Source organism: Schistocerca nitens, chromosome 10, assembly GCF_023898315.1.
Source record: "Schistocerca nitens isolate TAMUIC-IGC-003100 chromosome 10, iqSchNite1.1, whole genome shotgun sequence".
Classification (NCBI taxonomy): Eukaryota; Metazoa; Arthropoda; class Insecta; order Orthoptera; family Acrididae; genus Schistocerca; species Schistocerca nitens.
Window position 1 is genome coordinate 189,114,854 of NC_064623.1, and position 16,043 is coordinate 189,130,896.

General features: G+C 44.7%; 1 protein-coding gene across 2 annotated transcripts in view; it reads right to left on the reverse strand.

Moving 5' to 3' along the window:
• Positions 1–16,043, reverse strand: part of LOC126210243 (ammonium transporter Rh type B) — a 255,900-nt gene that overhangs the window by 119,021 nt on the left and 120,836 nt on the right. The window lies entirely within an intron of this gene.

Genomic DNA, 16,043 nt, shown 5'->3' on the forward strand with positions numbered 1-16,043 from the left:
ATAGGTCAAACGGATATAAACTGCGATTTTTTATAAAATAGGAACCACCATTTTTATTACATATTCGTCTAGTACGTAAAGAAATATGAATGTTTTAGTTGGACCACTTTTTTCGCTTTGTGATAGATGGCGCTGTAATAGTCACAGACGTATAAGTACGTGGTATCACGTTACATTCCGCCAGTACGGACGGTATTTGCTCCATGATACAATACCCGTGTCAAAATGGACCGTTTACCAATTGCGGAAAAGGTCGATATCGTGTTGATGTATGGATATTGTGATCAAAATGCCCGACGGGCGTGTGCTATGTATGCTGCTCGGTATCCTGGACGACATCATCCAAGTGTCCGAACCGTTCGCCGGATAGTTACGTTATTTAAGGAAACAGGAAGTGTTCAGCCACATGTGAAACGTCAACCACGACCTGCAACAAGTGATGATGTCCAAGTAGGTGTTTTAGCTGCTGTCGCTGATAATCCGCACACCAGTAGCAGACAAATTGCGCGAGTATCGGGAATCTCAAAAACGTCGGTGTCGAGAATGCTACATCAACATCAATTGCAGCCGTGCCATATTTCTATGCACCAGGAATTGCATGGCGACGACTTTGAACGTCGTGTACAGTTCTGCCATTGGGCATAAGAGAAATTCCGGGACGATGACAGATTTTTTGCACGCTTTATATTTTGCGACGAAGCGTCATTTACCAACAGCGGTAGCGTAAACCGGCATAATATGCACTATTGGGCAACGGGAAATCCACGATGGCTGCGACAAGTGGAACATCAGTGACCTTGGCGGGTTAATGTATGGGGCGGCATTATGGCAGGCAGGATAATCGGCCCCCATTTTATCGATGGCAATCTAAATGGTTAAATGTATGTTGATTTCGTACGTAATGTTCTACCGACGTTACTACAAGATGTTTCACTGCATGACAGAATGGCGATGTACTTCCAACAAGATGGATGTCCGGCACATAGGTCGCGTGCGGTTGAAGTTGTTGTATTGAATATAATATTTCATGACAGGTGGATTGGTCGTCGAAGCATCATACCATTGCCCGCACGTTCACTGGATCTGACGTCCCCGGATTTCTTTCTGTGGGGAAAGTTGAAGGATATTTGCTATCGTTATCCACCGACAACGCCTGACAACATGCGTGAGCGCATTGTCAATGCATGTGCCAACATTACAGAAGGCGAACTACTCGCTGTTGAGAGGAATGTCGTTACACGTATTGCCAAATGCATTGAGGTTGACGGATTTTGAGCATTTATTGCATTAATGTGGTATTTACAGGTAATCACGCTGTAACAGTATGCGTTCTCAGAAATGATAAGTTCACAAAGGTACATGTATCACATTGGAACAACCGAAATAAAATGTTCACACGTACTTACGTTCTGTATTTTAATTTAAAAAACCTACCTTAAACCAACTGTTCGTCTCAAATTGTGAGGCATATGTTTGTGACTATTACAGCGTCATCTATCACAAAGCGAACGAAGTGGTCCAACTAAAACCTTCACACTTCTTAAGGTACTACACGAATATGAACTAAAAATGATGGTTCCTATTTTAACAAAAAACGCAGATGATATCCGTTTGACCTATGGCAGCGCCATCTAGCGGGCCAACCATGGCGCCATCTAGTTTCCCCCTTCAAGCTAGACAAGTTTCGTTATTTGTAGTTTTTTCGTTTAACGCTTATTTCGTGAGATATTTGGCCCGAGAACGATCTATGGACCACCCTGTATACAAGGTGATTATTATTAAACTTCCAAAACGCTGTAGAAAAAACGCCACTGGCCTGGTTGACGATAAATTGCAACGAAATATTATCGGAGAAGGGGGAAAGCGTATGGCAGAAGAAGAAAAAATAGTGTGAAAATTGATCAATAGACGGCGCTGTAGGTGTCAGAATACGTAAATGAAAACATGTCATGCGCACCACCCACTGAAGTTGGTATAAATACGCCAGGTACACGGCTTTTCCTCCTTTCGCGTCTGCGACGTTCGCAATGACTGTCGCAAAGCAGGATCGCGCTCTGCTTGTACAGCTGTATTACAAGAATGATGACTGTGCACTCGTCGCTCTGCAGAAGTTCCGGACACTGAAGGGTTTGAAAAAAGGTGTTGGTCCGATGACAGCCGTCGGTCAGAAACTCGGAGAGGCGGGTTCTTTTGGTGTGCAACCTAGTAGAGAGAGGAAACGAATTGATTCGACGTCAGTGGAAGCAGTGGCCACAGCAATGCAGGAGGAGACGAGTGGTGGCGTGCAAACGTGTAGTGAACGGAGAATTGCCCGAACATTGGACATACCCGTGAGCACGGTGTATAAAATCCTATGAAACATTCTTCTTTGCTATCCATTCAAAATTACTCGTGTGCATGAGTTGCTTCCTGTTGACCTGCCAGCAAGAGAGGTCTTTGCTTTAGAATTTATTGCTCACCTGGAAGTGGACAATGGTTGGCCTTGGATGATTTTGTGGACAGACCAAGCCCACTTCCATCTGACAAGATACATAGAATTGTCGGATATGGGCAACTGAAAATACACACGCAAATCAACCAGTACCACTTCATCCTGAAAAGGTCATAGTGTGGTGCGGGTTTACGGTATCGTTTATCATAGGGTCATATATTTTCGAAGAGGCAGGTGCTTCCGGTTCTGTTACCCGTACCGTCACTGGTAAGCGCTAAGAGTGTCTTTTGCGCAACCACGTCATTCCAGCTCTCCAATAGGGTGGATGTGTGGATGGGATCGTTTTTCTGCAAGATGGCGCACCTCCGCACATTAAAAATCCAGTTAAGCAGCTGCTGAAGCCCAATTTCGGAATTGCTAGAATTATCAGCCGCCATTTCTCTACAGTCTGGCCGTCCCGATTACCTGATCTTAAAATTTGTGACTTTCGGCTGTGGGGCTATCAGAAAGGTGTCTTCAGTGTCCCGATTGCAAACTCAGCTGCACTGAAGGCACGCATTGCGCTACACATTCTGAATGTGACACCGGAAACACTTCGATCAGTTGTGGAATACGTTGTTTCTCGATTTCAACTTGTTGCAGAGAACGGTGGACAGCATATTGAACATGTTTTGCGCCAGTCACGTGGAAATTAATAATCGGATTTGATTTTGATTGAAGCTTTTTATGCGGTTTTTGACCTAAGGTCAATGAAAAACCAATATTGGTTAAAAACAGTCTTGGTTGCAATTTTAGTTTTTTTTATTTTTCAACGATGCGTTTCGCCTTATTTAGGCATCTTCAGGTTATCTAAATAGAAAACAGAGACCAAATACATCTATTTAACAATCGCGATCGCGTTGTGCAGACTTGGATAACCTATAAGCATGTATAAACAGATCACGAAAATATAAACAGATCACCTATTGAAAGAGCAAATATCTTAATTTGGTATTTCTTAAGAATCCTTTAGTCAGTGTAGCCAAAGGGCATCGTCGAATATATCAGGCCAACATCGCCTTCGTTAAACTCGGTAAAAACTAGAAATATAAAACTGTAAAATCATTACCTTTTTTAGATTGACGCGAGAGGCACCAAGATCTGCATAACGCGTTCCCGTTCACAGGAGCGAGTAACAGTAAGATGGGGGCTCAGGTAGTAAGCATAATGCGCCCCAGCGTCGTGTGCCAGTACAGAAGCCTCTAATACAGAATCACCTCAAGAGGTGGCGCTGAGACGCACCAGTGATTAAAAATGAGATCGTAAACTGGATATACATACCCACTAAAACTTTATAAATGTAATACACATAAAACATTGATAAGATGGAATTACTAGGGGCAACACCTGTGCTTAACTTATGCTACATTTTTTGACGAAGTAAAATACAAATGAAGGCGGTAAATTTAAAATGAGAAAACAAGGTGTATAATTCAACACACAGATGCAGTACATAAACAGATTCTTCGTATCATATACCACTAGAAAAAAATGGAAATGTCCCATGCTTCTTTACAGAGCGTAGGGGAACGATGCGGGAGCCCCGCACCGCCTTACTAGGCAAAGTCCTAATGGAGGTGGTTTGCCGTTGCCTTCCTCCGAGCGTAATGGGGATGAATGATGATGATGAAGACGACACAACAACACCCAGTCATCTCGAGGCAGGAAAAATCCCTGACCCCGCCGGGAATCGAACCCGGGACCCCGTGCTCGGGAAGCGAGAACGCTACCGCGAGACCACGAGAGGCGGACATACCACTCGAACGAGAACATTAAAAACACAGGACCGTAATTTCAAATAAAGAGGCCGCCCATATAACACTCATAGTGCGTCATTCGGAGCTAGAAAGTCTAGCAAGAAAACTTTTTTTATATAAAATACAAGTACAATTATTAGGACTGGAAGAATGAAAAACCAATGTTCTTTATGCGGTTTTTTGCCTCAGGACGATTAAAAACCGATTTTTTTCCATCCGATATGATATGACTTAGCCGTGGTGGATGGGCTTACGTAACTAACAGTATCACACCTGTACACCCATGTTCACAAAGTAGTACAGTTTGTTTAACGTCAAACGTACACCTTAGGCATTGTTGTATGATTCATTTGTCACTTGTAATCGACCACTATTATTATTATTATTATTATTATTATTATGCTTACAGCGCTATCTATGGCTGCAGTTTGTAACTATTTATTTTTCTTCTGCCATACGTTTTCCCCCTTCTCCGATAATATTCCGTTGCGATTTGACATCATTCTGACCAGTGGTGTTATCTCTACAGTGGTTTGAAAGTTTACCTTATAATCAGCCTGTATATTATGCAGTCGCATACGTGACAGGCACAGCAAAATTTGCTATGAAACGGTATTACAATATTGTACAAAAAGGATTTAAAGATTTAGTTGATAATGAAAGTGCAAAAAATTGCAACTATCGACAGACGGGTTTCATGGATCTGTACATCAAGAAGCATGTGAAGAAACGGGTTGAGTGAACAGTAACAATACCTGAAGTCGCACGCATTATTCCGCTTTCGAAGGAACTGAACTAAGATTTTAAAGACTTTATATGTCCTGCAAAATACATTGGTTAAGTCAAGGGAATGAGTGGAACTATTTTCCCATCCCTTCAGTTGGATTTATGAAGGAAAAAGTAGTGAATGAACGAAAAATTTCAATATACGGAATGGATTGCAGACTTCGCATTTTTAAATGGACGTGACGGAGCACTACCCAAAATAAGACACTGCAAGGTGATTTCAGCGGTATGTATTTAAAAAGAAAATCGCCTTACAGAACGAACCAATCCGGAGAAACAAAGTCTACATCCATAAACGAGGTAGTGTCAAAGAAGACGCGAGATCTGAAGAATTAATTGTGCCCTTGAAAGTATTACGAAGGTAGTTTCCTAAACAGCCAATCTTTATATCTGTTTTCGAGTTGTTTCAGAGAGCCGCTGTGCTGGCCAATCTAAATGCGGTTTTTACGCAGCTACCCACATCCCACTAGGTTAATTACCGGACTGGCACCAATGTCCAGCATACCGAGCGATTTGAGGCACGGGTCAGCATATTGGACCCGCATTCGGGAGGACGACGGTTCAAATCTCCGCCCGGTCAGGCGGATTTAAGTTTCCCGTGATTTCCTTAAATTACTCCAGGCAAACGCCGCGATGATTGCTTTGAACAGGACACGATCGATTTCCTTCCCCATCCTTTCGTAATCAGAATTTGCTCTCTGCCTCTAATGACACCGCTGTCGACGGGCCGTTAACCCTTAATCTTTCTTCCTTTCCACGTCCTGCCACAGTTACACTTCCCGAAACATTTAGAAAACGTTCTCAGTCTTTGTCGTGGGATAAAACTAGACGCTGACCGTTGGGGTGCACAAATTTCCTCCCACTGATGAGGGGTTGAAGGAGGGGGGAATTAACATGCCCACCCGTCTGGATACCGATTGATGGCCAGCGTCTTTGTGTCTTTGTATGATAAAAATTCTAAACTTGTAGTGATTATGACATTTATGTCACGGTACAGGATTTGTACACTGTGTAAAATAATTTCAAATATTTCGACACTGGTGTGCAAAAGTTAAAGACAAAGGTAACTCTGTCATGATGATCCACTGTCAAGTATCATACCTCGATGAAACCTGAAACTTCCATAGAAAAACTGGTGCGGTATATTACAGTATAGATAGTCACTGAACCCCCCCCCCCCCCCTCCCATGAACCATGGACCTTGCCGTTGGTGGGGAGGCTTGCGTGCCTCAGCGTTACAGATGGCCGTACAGTAGATGCAACCGCAACGGATGGGAATCTGTTGAGAGGCCATACAAACGTGTGGTTCCTGAAGAGGGGCAGCAGCCTTTTCAGTAGTTGCAGGGGCAACAGTCTAGATGATTGACTGATCTGGTCCTGTAACACTAACCAAAATGGCCTTGCTGTGCTGGTACTGCGAACGGCTGAAAGCTAGGAGAAACTACAGCCGTAATTTTTCCCGAGGCCATGCAGCTTTACTGTATGGTTAAATGATGATGGCGTACTCTTGGGTAAAATATTCCGGAGGTAAAATAGTCCCCCATTCGGATCTCCGGGCGGGGACTACTCAAGAGGACGTCGTTATCAGGAGAAAGAAAACTGGTGTTCTACGGATCGGAGCGTGGAATGTCAGATCCCTTAATCGAGCAGGTAGGTTAGAAAATTTAAAAAGGGAAATGAATAGGTTAAATTTAGATATAGTGGGAATTAGTGAAGTTCGGTGGCAGGAGGAACAAGACTTTTGGTCAGGAGAATACAGGGTTATAAATACAAAATCAAACAGGGGTAATGCAGGAGTAGGTTTAATAATGAATGAAAAAATAGGAGTGCGGGTAAGCTACTACAAACAGCATAGTGAACGCATTATTGTGGCCAAGACAGACACGAAGCCCACGCCTAAAACAGTAGTACAAGTTTATAGGCCAACTAGCTCTTCAGATGATGAAGAAATTGATGAAATGTATGATGAGATAAAAGAAATTATTCAGGTAGTGAAGGGGGACGAAAATTTAATAGTCAAGGGTGACTGGAATACGAGAGTAGGAAAAGGGAGAGAAGGAAACATAGTAGGTGAATATGGATTGGGGCTAAGAAATGAAAGAGGAAGCAGTCTGGTAGAAATTTGCATAGAGCATAACTTAATCATAGCTAACACTTGGTTCAAGAATCATAAAAGAAGGTTGTATACATGGAGGAATCCCGAAGATACTAAAAGGTATCAGATAGATTATATAATGGTAAGACAGAGATTTAGGAACCAGGTTTTAAATTGTAAGACATTTCCAGGGGCAGATGTTGACTCCACTATCTATTGGTTATGAACTGTAGATTAAAACTGAAGAAACTGCAAAAAGGTGGGAATTTAAGGAGATGGGACCTGTATAAACTGAAAGAACCAGAGGTTGTACAGAGTTTCAGGGAGAGCATAAGGGAAAAATTGACAGGAATGGGGGAAAGAAATACAGTAGAAGACGAATGGGTAGCTCTGTGGGATGAAGTAGTGAAGGCAGTAGAGGATCAAGTAGGTAAAAAGAGGAGGGCTAGTAGAAATCTTTGGGTAACAGAAGAAATATTCAATTTAATTGATGAAAGGAGAAAATATAAAAATGCAGTAAATGAAGCAGGCAAAAAGGAATACAAACGTCTAAAAAATGAGATCGACAGGAAGTGCAAAATGGCTAAGCAGGGATGGCTAGAGGACAAATGTAAGGATGTAGAGGCTTGTCTCACTAGGGGTAAGATAGATACTGCCTACAGAAAAATTAAAGAGACCTTTGGAGAAAAGAGAACCACTTGTATGAACATCAAGAGCTCAGATGGAAACCAAGTTCTAACCAAAGAAGGGAAAGCAGAAAGTTGGAAGGAGTATATAGCGGGTCTATACAAGGGCGATGTACATAAGGACAATATTATAGAAATGGAAGAAAATGTAGATGAAATGGGAGATACGATACTGCGTGAAGAGTTTGACAGAGCACTGAAAGACCTGAGCCGAAACAAGACACCGGGAGTAGACAAGGCGAAATACCCTTAGACTTCAAGAAGAATATAATAATTCAAATCGCAAAGAAAACAGGTGTTGACAGATGTGAAAATTACCGAACTATCAGTTTAATAAGTCACAGCAAAATACTAACACGAATTTTTTACAGACGAATGGAAAAACTGGAAAAGCCGACCTTGGGGAAGATCAGTTTGGATTCCGTAGAAATATTGGAACACGTGAGGCAATACTGACCTTAAGACTTATCTCAGAAGGAAGATTAAGGAAAGGCAAACCTACGTTTCTAGCATTTGTAGACTTAGAGAAAGCTTTTGACAATGTTGACTGGAATACTCTCTTTCAATTTCTGAAGGTGGCAGGGGTAAAATACACGGAGCGAAAGGCTATTTACAATTTGTACAGAAACCAGGTGGCAGTTATAAGAGTCGAGGGACATGAAAGGTAAGCAGTGGTTGGGAAGGGAGTAAGACAGGGTTGTAGCCTCTCCCCAATGTTATTCAATCTGTGTATTGAGCAAGGAGTAAAGGAAACAAAAGAAAAATTCGGAGTAGGTATTAAAATCCATGGAGAATAAATAAAAACTTTGAGGTTCACCGATGACATTGTAATTCTGTCAGAGACAGCAAAGGACTTTGAAGAGCAGTTGAACGGAATAGACAGTGTCTTGAAAGGAGGATATAAGATGAACATTAACAAAAGCAAAACGTGGATAATGGAATGTAGTCGAATTAAGTCGGGTGATGCTGAGGGAATTAGATTAGGAAATGAGACACTTAAAGTAGTAAAGGAGTTTTGCTATTTGGGGAGTAAAATAACTGGGAGTAAAATAAGTGATGATGGTCGATGTAGAGAGGATATAAAATGTAGACTCGCAATGGCAAGGAAATAGTTTCTGAAGAAGAGAAATTTGTTAATATCGAGTATAGATTTAAGTGTCAGGAAGTCTTTTCTGAAAGTATTTGTATGGAGTGTAGCCATGTATGGAAGTGAAACATGGACGATAAACAGTGTAGACAGGAAGAGGATAGAAGCTTTCGAAATGTGGTGCTACAGAAGAATGCTGAAGATTAGATGGGTAGATCACATAACTAATGTGGGGGTATTGAATAGAATTGGGGAGAAGAGGAGTTTGTGTGGCACAACTTGACGAGAAGAAGGGGTCGGTTGGTAGGACATGTTCTGAGGCAGCAAGGATCACAAATTTAGCATTAGAGGGTAGCGTGGAGGGTAAAAATCGTAGAGGGAGACCAAGAGAAGACAACACTAAGCAGATTCAGAAGGATGTAGGTTGCAGTAGCTACTGGGAGATGAAGAAGCTTGCACAGGATAGGGTAGCTTGGAGAGCTGCATCAGACCAGTCTCAGGACTGAAAGCCAGCACACAGTCACTGAAAAAAATACGTAATGAAACGAAGAGAAACGACATTTTTATTTAAAGACAATAATAACAATGAAGTCACTGCGATTTGCGATGGTCTCCAGGTCATTACAAAATCCAGGGCATGATCCTCAACAGCGTGTGTAATCACCACAGGTGAGAGCACCTGCTGGCCACAAGGTTCGTAAATACGAAATTGCAGTGCCTGTGGTGTAAAGAATACGATGGAATGTTCCTTCGGATTTACCTGCAGCTGTATAATGGAAAGATGACAAAAAAATTTCCTGTTCTGTTAGGACTCGAACCCGGTTTTCCCTCTTCATGCGAGTGATCGCTTTAACCACTTCTTCTACCCGGTGTACCTCTCACAGCCAGACCCAAACGTCCATAGGTCGATGTCCATGTGTCACGCAGCCGTGTCCGAAGGAAATACACTACTGGCCATTAAAATTGCTACACCAAGAAGAAATGCAAATGATAAACGGGTATTCATTGCACAAATATACTAGAACTGAAATGTGATTACATTTTCACGCAATTTGGGTGCATAGATCCTGAGAAATCAGTACCCAGAAGAACCACCTCTGGCCGTAATAACGGCCTTGATACGCCTGCGCATTGAGTCAAACAGACCTTGGATGGCGTGTACAGGTACAGCTGCCCATGCAGCTTCAACACGATACCACAGTTCATCAAGAGTAGTGACTGGCGTATTGTGACGAGCCAGTTGCTCGGCCACCATTGACCAGACGTTTTCGATTGGTGAGAGATCTGGAGAATGTGCTGGCCAGGGCAGCAGTCGAACATTTTCTGTATCCAGAAAGGCCCGTACAGGACCTGCAACATGCGGTCGTGAATTATCCTGCTGAAATGTAGGGTTTCGCAGGGATCGAATGAAGGGTAGAGCCACGGGTCGTAACACATCTGAAATGTAACGTCCAGTGTTCAAAGTGCCGTCAATGCGAACAAGAGGTGACCGAGACGTGTAACCAATGGCACCCCATACCATCACGCCGGGTGATACGCCAGTATGGCGATGACGAACACAAGCTTCCAATGTACGTTCACCACGATGACGCCAAACACGAATGCGACCATCATGATGCTGTAAACAGAACATGGATTCATCCGAAAAAATGTCGTTTTGCCATTCCTGCACCCGGGTTCGTCGTTGAGTACACCATCGCAGGCGCTCCTCTCTGTGATGCAACGTTAAGGATAACCGCAGCCATGGTCTCCGAGCTTATAGTCCATGCTGCTGCTAACGTCGTCGAACTGTTGGTGCAGATGGTTGTTGTCTTGCAAATGTGCCCATGTGTTGAGTCAGAGATGTAAATGTGGCTGCACGATCCGTTACAGCCATGTGGATAAGATGCCTGTCATCTCGACTGCTAGTGATACGAGGCCGTTGGGATCCAGCACGGCGTTCCGTATTACCCTCCTGAACCCACCGATACCATATTCTGCTAACAGTCATTGGATCTCGACCAACGCGAGTAGCAATGTCGCGATACGATAAACCGTAATCGCGATAGGCTGTAATCCGACCTTCAAGAAAGTCTGAAACGTGATTGTAGATATTTATCCTCCTTACACGAGGCATCACAACAACGTTTCACCAGGCAACGCCGGTCAACTGCTGTTTGTGTATGAGAAATCGGTTGGAAACTTTCCTCATGTCATCACGCTGTAGGTGTCGCCATCGGCGCCAACCTTGTGTGAATGCTCTGAAAAGCTAATCATTTGCATATCACAGCATCTTCTTCCTGTCGGTTAAATTTCGCGTCTGTAGCACGTCATCTTCGTGGTGTAGCAATTTTAATGGCCAGTATATTTACCAGCCGATAGCAGGCCTACGAGTTACTAATACAATGTCTCTAATGGACGGGAAAAACATTAATGGGATGTACGAGTACGTGTATGACACATGGATGACGTCATATGGAAGTTTGGTTGTCGCCCTGAGTCGTGCTTGGATAGCCGAAATACACTCATGCTCATAAGTTAAGGATAACTGCAGATTGTAGTGACACACAGCGTGGCGCTACACAAAACTGGCGCCAAAAGCATAGGCACATAGGGTACACACACGACACAGATCAGTTAGTCCACGGTATTGGTGATTTGAGAAAACCGTCCCGAAACACATGTGCTACAAAACGCCACTGTTTCCTGCGAATGTACCCCGACATCAATAAGGGATATGATCACCATGCTCATGTACAAAGGCCGCACAACGGACTGGCATACTCAGAATCAGGTGGTCGAGCAGCTGCTGGGGTATAGCCTCCCATTCTTGCACCAGTGCCTGTCGGAGCTCCTGAAGAGTCGTAGGGGTTTGCAGACGTGCAGCGATACGTAGATCGAGAGCATCCACGGCCTGCTCCATGGGGTTTAGGTCTGGAGAACAGGCAGGCCACTCCATTCGCCTGATATTTTCTAAGGCACTCCTCCACGATTGCAGTTCGGTGGGGCCGTGCGTTATCATCCATCAGGAGGAAGGTGGGACCCACTGCACCCCTGAAAAGGCGGACATACTGGTGCAAAATGATGTCCCGATACACCTGACCTGTTACAGTTCCTCTGTCAGACACATGCAGGGGTGTACGTGCACCAATCATAATCCCACCCAACACCATCAAACCACGACCTCCAATACATACTTTTCAAGGACATTAAGGGTTGGTATCTGGTTCCTGGTTCACGCCAGATGAAAACCCGGCGATAAACACAGTTCACACTACACCTGGACTCGTCCGTGAACATAACCTGGGACCACTGTTCTAATGACCATCTACTGTGTTCTTGACACCAGGCTTTACGGGCTCTCCAATGACCATGGGTCAGTGGAATGCACCTTGCAGGTCTCCGAGCGAATAAACCATGTCTGTTCAGTCGTCTATAGATTATGTGTCTGGGACAACTGTTCCAGTGGCTGCGGTAAGGTCCTGAGCAAGGCTACCTGCAGTACTCCGTAGCCGTCTGCGGGCACTGATGGTGAGATATCGGTCTTCTTGTGATATTGTACACTGTGGAGGTTCCATACTGTAGCTCCTGGACACGTTTCCTGTCTGCTGGAATCGTTGCCATAATCTTGAGATCACACTTTGTGGCACACGGAGGGCCCGTGCTACGACCTGCTGTGTTTGACCAGCCTCCAGTCTCCATATTATTCTACCCCCCATAACGTCATCAATATGTGTTCTTTGAGCCATTTTCAACACACAGTCACCATTAGCACGTCTGGAAACGCCCGCACACTTACTCGCTGCACCGTACTCTGACACGCACCAACACACCTCTGCGTATGTGGACTGCTGCCAGCGCCACCGTGCGACGACCGCGGGTCAGATGCACCGCATAGTCATATCCCGAGGTGGTTTAAACCCGCAAACCGCCTGCCAGAGCGTTGTTTCACCATGTATCAGCATTGTCCTTAATGTATGAGAGTGTAATTAAAGCGATTGCTCGCGTAGAGGGAGAAATCCGGGTTCGAATCCCGGTCGGGCACAAATTTTCACTGTCGTCATTCTATCGTACAGCTGGAGGTGGTTCATATTCGTAACTGCGAATACATTTCAAGTTGGTAAAGCTATACACCAAATTCGAGAAACTACTGAGGTAGGGATCAAAATTAATGGCCAGAAGATAGACATGCTACGTTATACAGATGATAGTACTATAGTCACGGAGACAATAGAAGTTCTAGAGGAAATCCTCAGAACAATGCAAACGATTCTATGCAATCAGTATGGAACGAGAACAAATAAGAAAAAGACTAAAGTGACAGTATTCAGTACCGAAGCAGAAAATGAACCTCTGATAATGAGAATTGGAAGAGAGGAGCTGGAAGTGATAGAGGAATTTATCTACCTGGGAAGCAAAATCACAAGGAATGGTAGAAGCTGGAAACAAACTGCGAGCAGAATACAACAGGCCAAAATTGCATTTAATCTGAGGAGGAACTTACCAGCAAGAACATCAGTCTGAAAATAAGGAAACGTATCGTGAAAGCTTTCGTTCGGAGTGTGGCCTTCTACGGATGTGAAACTTGGACAAGAGAGAAGAGAGAAGAGGTCTTGGAGATGTGGTGCTACAGAAGGATGATGATCAGCTGGAGAGACAAAGTAACAAATGCTTAGAAGTGCAGGAAAGCAGAGTTCTCTGCAGGCACATCCAAACAAGAAGAGACAAACTTATAGGGCTCATCCTAGGACACAACATCATCATTGGAACAATAGCAGAAGGAGCTACTGAGGGAAGGAATCGGCGGAGGCGACCAAGGATATCATACATGCAACAGATCATGAATGACGTTGGATGTAACACCTACGTGGAAATAAAGAGGAAGGCAGACAGAAGAGAGAGATGGTGCTCTGCTGCAAGCCAACCTCAGGGCTGAACAGTAAAAGAAGAAGAAGAAAGAGTTCTTATGCTTGGGCGTCTCATTCCTCCACCAACGGCTTTGACAACCACTAGATGTTCGTTGGCACATATCGACGTGCTGCAATATGGCTCCACAAAGCATCAAGAACGCGGTCGTTGGGATTTAAATTGGGGGGAACGAGCATACCAAGCCATTCGCCGAATATCCTCTCATTGCAAGAGCTCCTGAACCTGCGCCATTCGATGCAGTTGCACAATGTCATCCATAAAAATGAAGTTAGGGTCAGAACCACCCCTGCAAAAAATGGTTGCAGTCTCACAATTAGCGGTGAGTGTACCATGATGAACGATTTGAAGGTCCTATGAAACATTATGCCTCCTTTCACTACAACACTTAGGCCATCAGTTCGTCATTTTCGACTATGTTGCTGTGTTCATTACGTATTTCCGCCTCTCGGCCCACTAGTGTCTGCCCAACATTGTCGCACATGATTGTTTGGTGTGGGGAGGTGCAATGATGTGTACGCGTACTGATCTCTAGATTTTCGAATACGGCTCGCCGGTCGACATTATTATGACACTGTACTCTTTCCCAATTTGCGTCTTTTCAGGGGTGCCTTCTGCTCTGACTTCATTTTTATCAGTGGCAGTGCGCGACCAAATCGAACTGCACGTGTGAAAGAGCTTCCGGAACGAGAGGTTTTTCGGCGAATAGACAGGTCTGTCCGTTTCCCCGACTTACACCCCAACGACCATGAGTGGGACGCATTGGGGAGATGTACTGCGACTCGTCCACATGCACCAATGACCGAATAGCAGTTCTCAACCACGCTAGTGGAGGAATTGAACACCCTACCACGAGAATTCTGTTCCGCGTTTTGTTAATTTCCAGGGGTGAACTTCAGTGTACACAGCCACAAAGAAAAACGCTACACCTTCAAGGACTGAGTTCGCAGCACCAGGGTATAACATGTACTTACTGATGAGGCGTGTTAGAGATTCATTTGTTATGTTCGTCGGCGATCAAATAGTGCTCTGGAGTCCTGTCTGCCGGCAGGAACTGTCCTGATTTTAGAGCTGAAAGATGTTTGTAACATTCATTCCAGTGTACAGCCATGCTCCGCCAACGAGTATGTACTCCTGTTTCATCCATTTGAACAGGGTCGCATTATGGGCCTGCGGGAACCTGGATGTGCGTGTAGACTGGTTGCTGCACCCGTTGAGCACAGTGTATCGGGATGTGACGCTGCTTCCAGCAGTGATGTGTTGGACATTCCCACACTGGTAGACCATGTTTTGCACGTCCATGTAGTGCAGGCGCTCATCAAGGTCGACACACTGTGCGAGCAAGAGTGGCCGACCGAACATCATTTGAGGAAGAAATCTGGGCACATGTTACTCCTCATGTGTCCCTAAGGACTAATGGGAACCGTCTGCTTACAGCAGCACTGCCTCTGGGCAGGCTACCACCGACACCACGACACCTCCAAGCACGGCTATTCTCGTGTTGATAAAGAGTTGATTGGAGTGGAGAACAGAATAATGAGAGATGAGACTGCGGGTGATGGAGGCACACAGATCCCACCCAGGCTTCATGTTGGGGGGGGGGGGGGGGGGAGCAATCAGTTACAACGTGTGGTCACATTTGGTGTTTCTGCACGGTAAAGTAACCAGTCTCTGCAACACTGCACAGGTTGTCATCCCCATGTTACTGCTGTTTATTCGACAAGAAGGTGATCTGCTTTTTCAGCAGGACAATGCATTTCCAAATGCGGCTCCTGCGACGCAACTTGCTCTTCCTCACCGGCAGGAAGATCACCACAGCTCTTCACAATTGAATTCGTGTGGAACATGGCGAAGAGGGAACCTACTCGTTCTCAAGAGCCTTCAGGAATCATCGCCGAATTGCAGCAAAAGGCGCAATCTACACACATCAAAAAAAGTTTTGCATCACCCCGGTTCCCAGAACCCCTGGAGATAGACGTTGACTGTGGATACTGTATCACAGACACAGTCCCTTTGACTGTTCAGAGATGTCGCTAAACCCGGCCAACGATGTAAACAACCATGCATGATCAGCGCCTATTTTAGGAAGGGGATCCGACAGCCGATCAGTTCCAGTCATTCCACCAGAAAGGAGGTACACGTCTCGTGTTCTCTGTAGCTCAACCATGCCTAGACGGTCAATACTGCGGTTCGATCGCGTCCCCATTGTTACTTCGTGTCAGGGAGGGCTCTCAACATGGGAAGTGTCCAGGCGTCT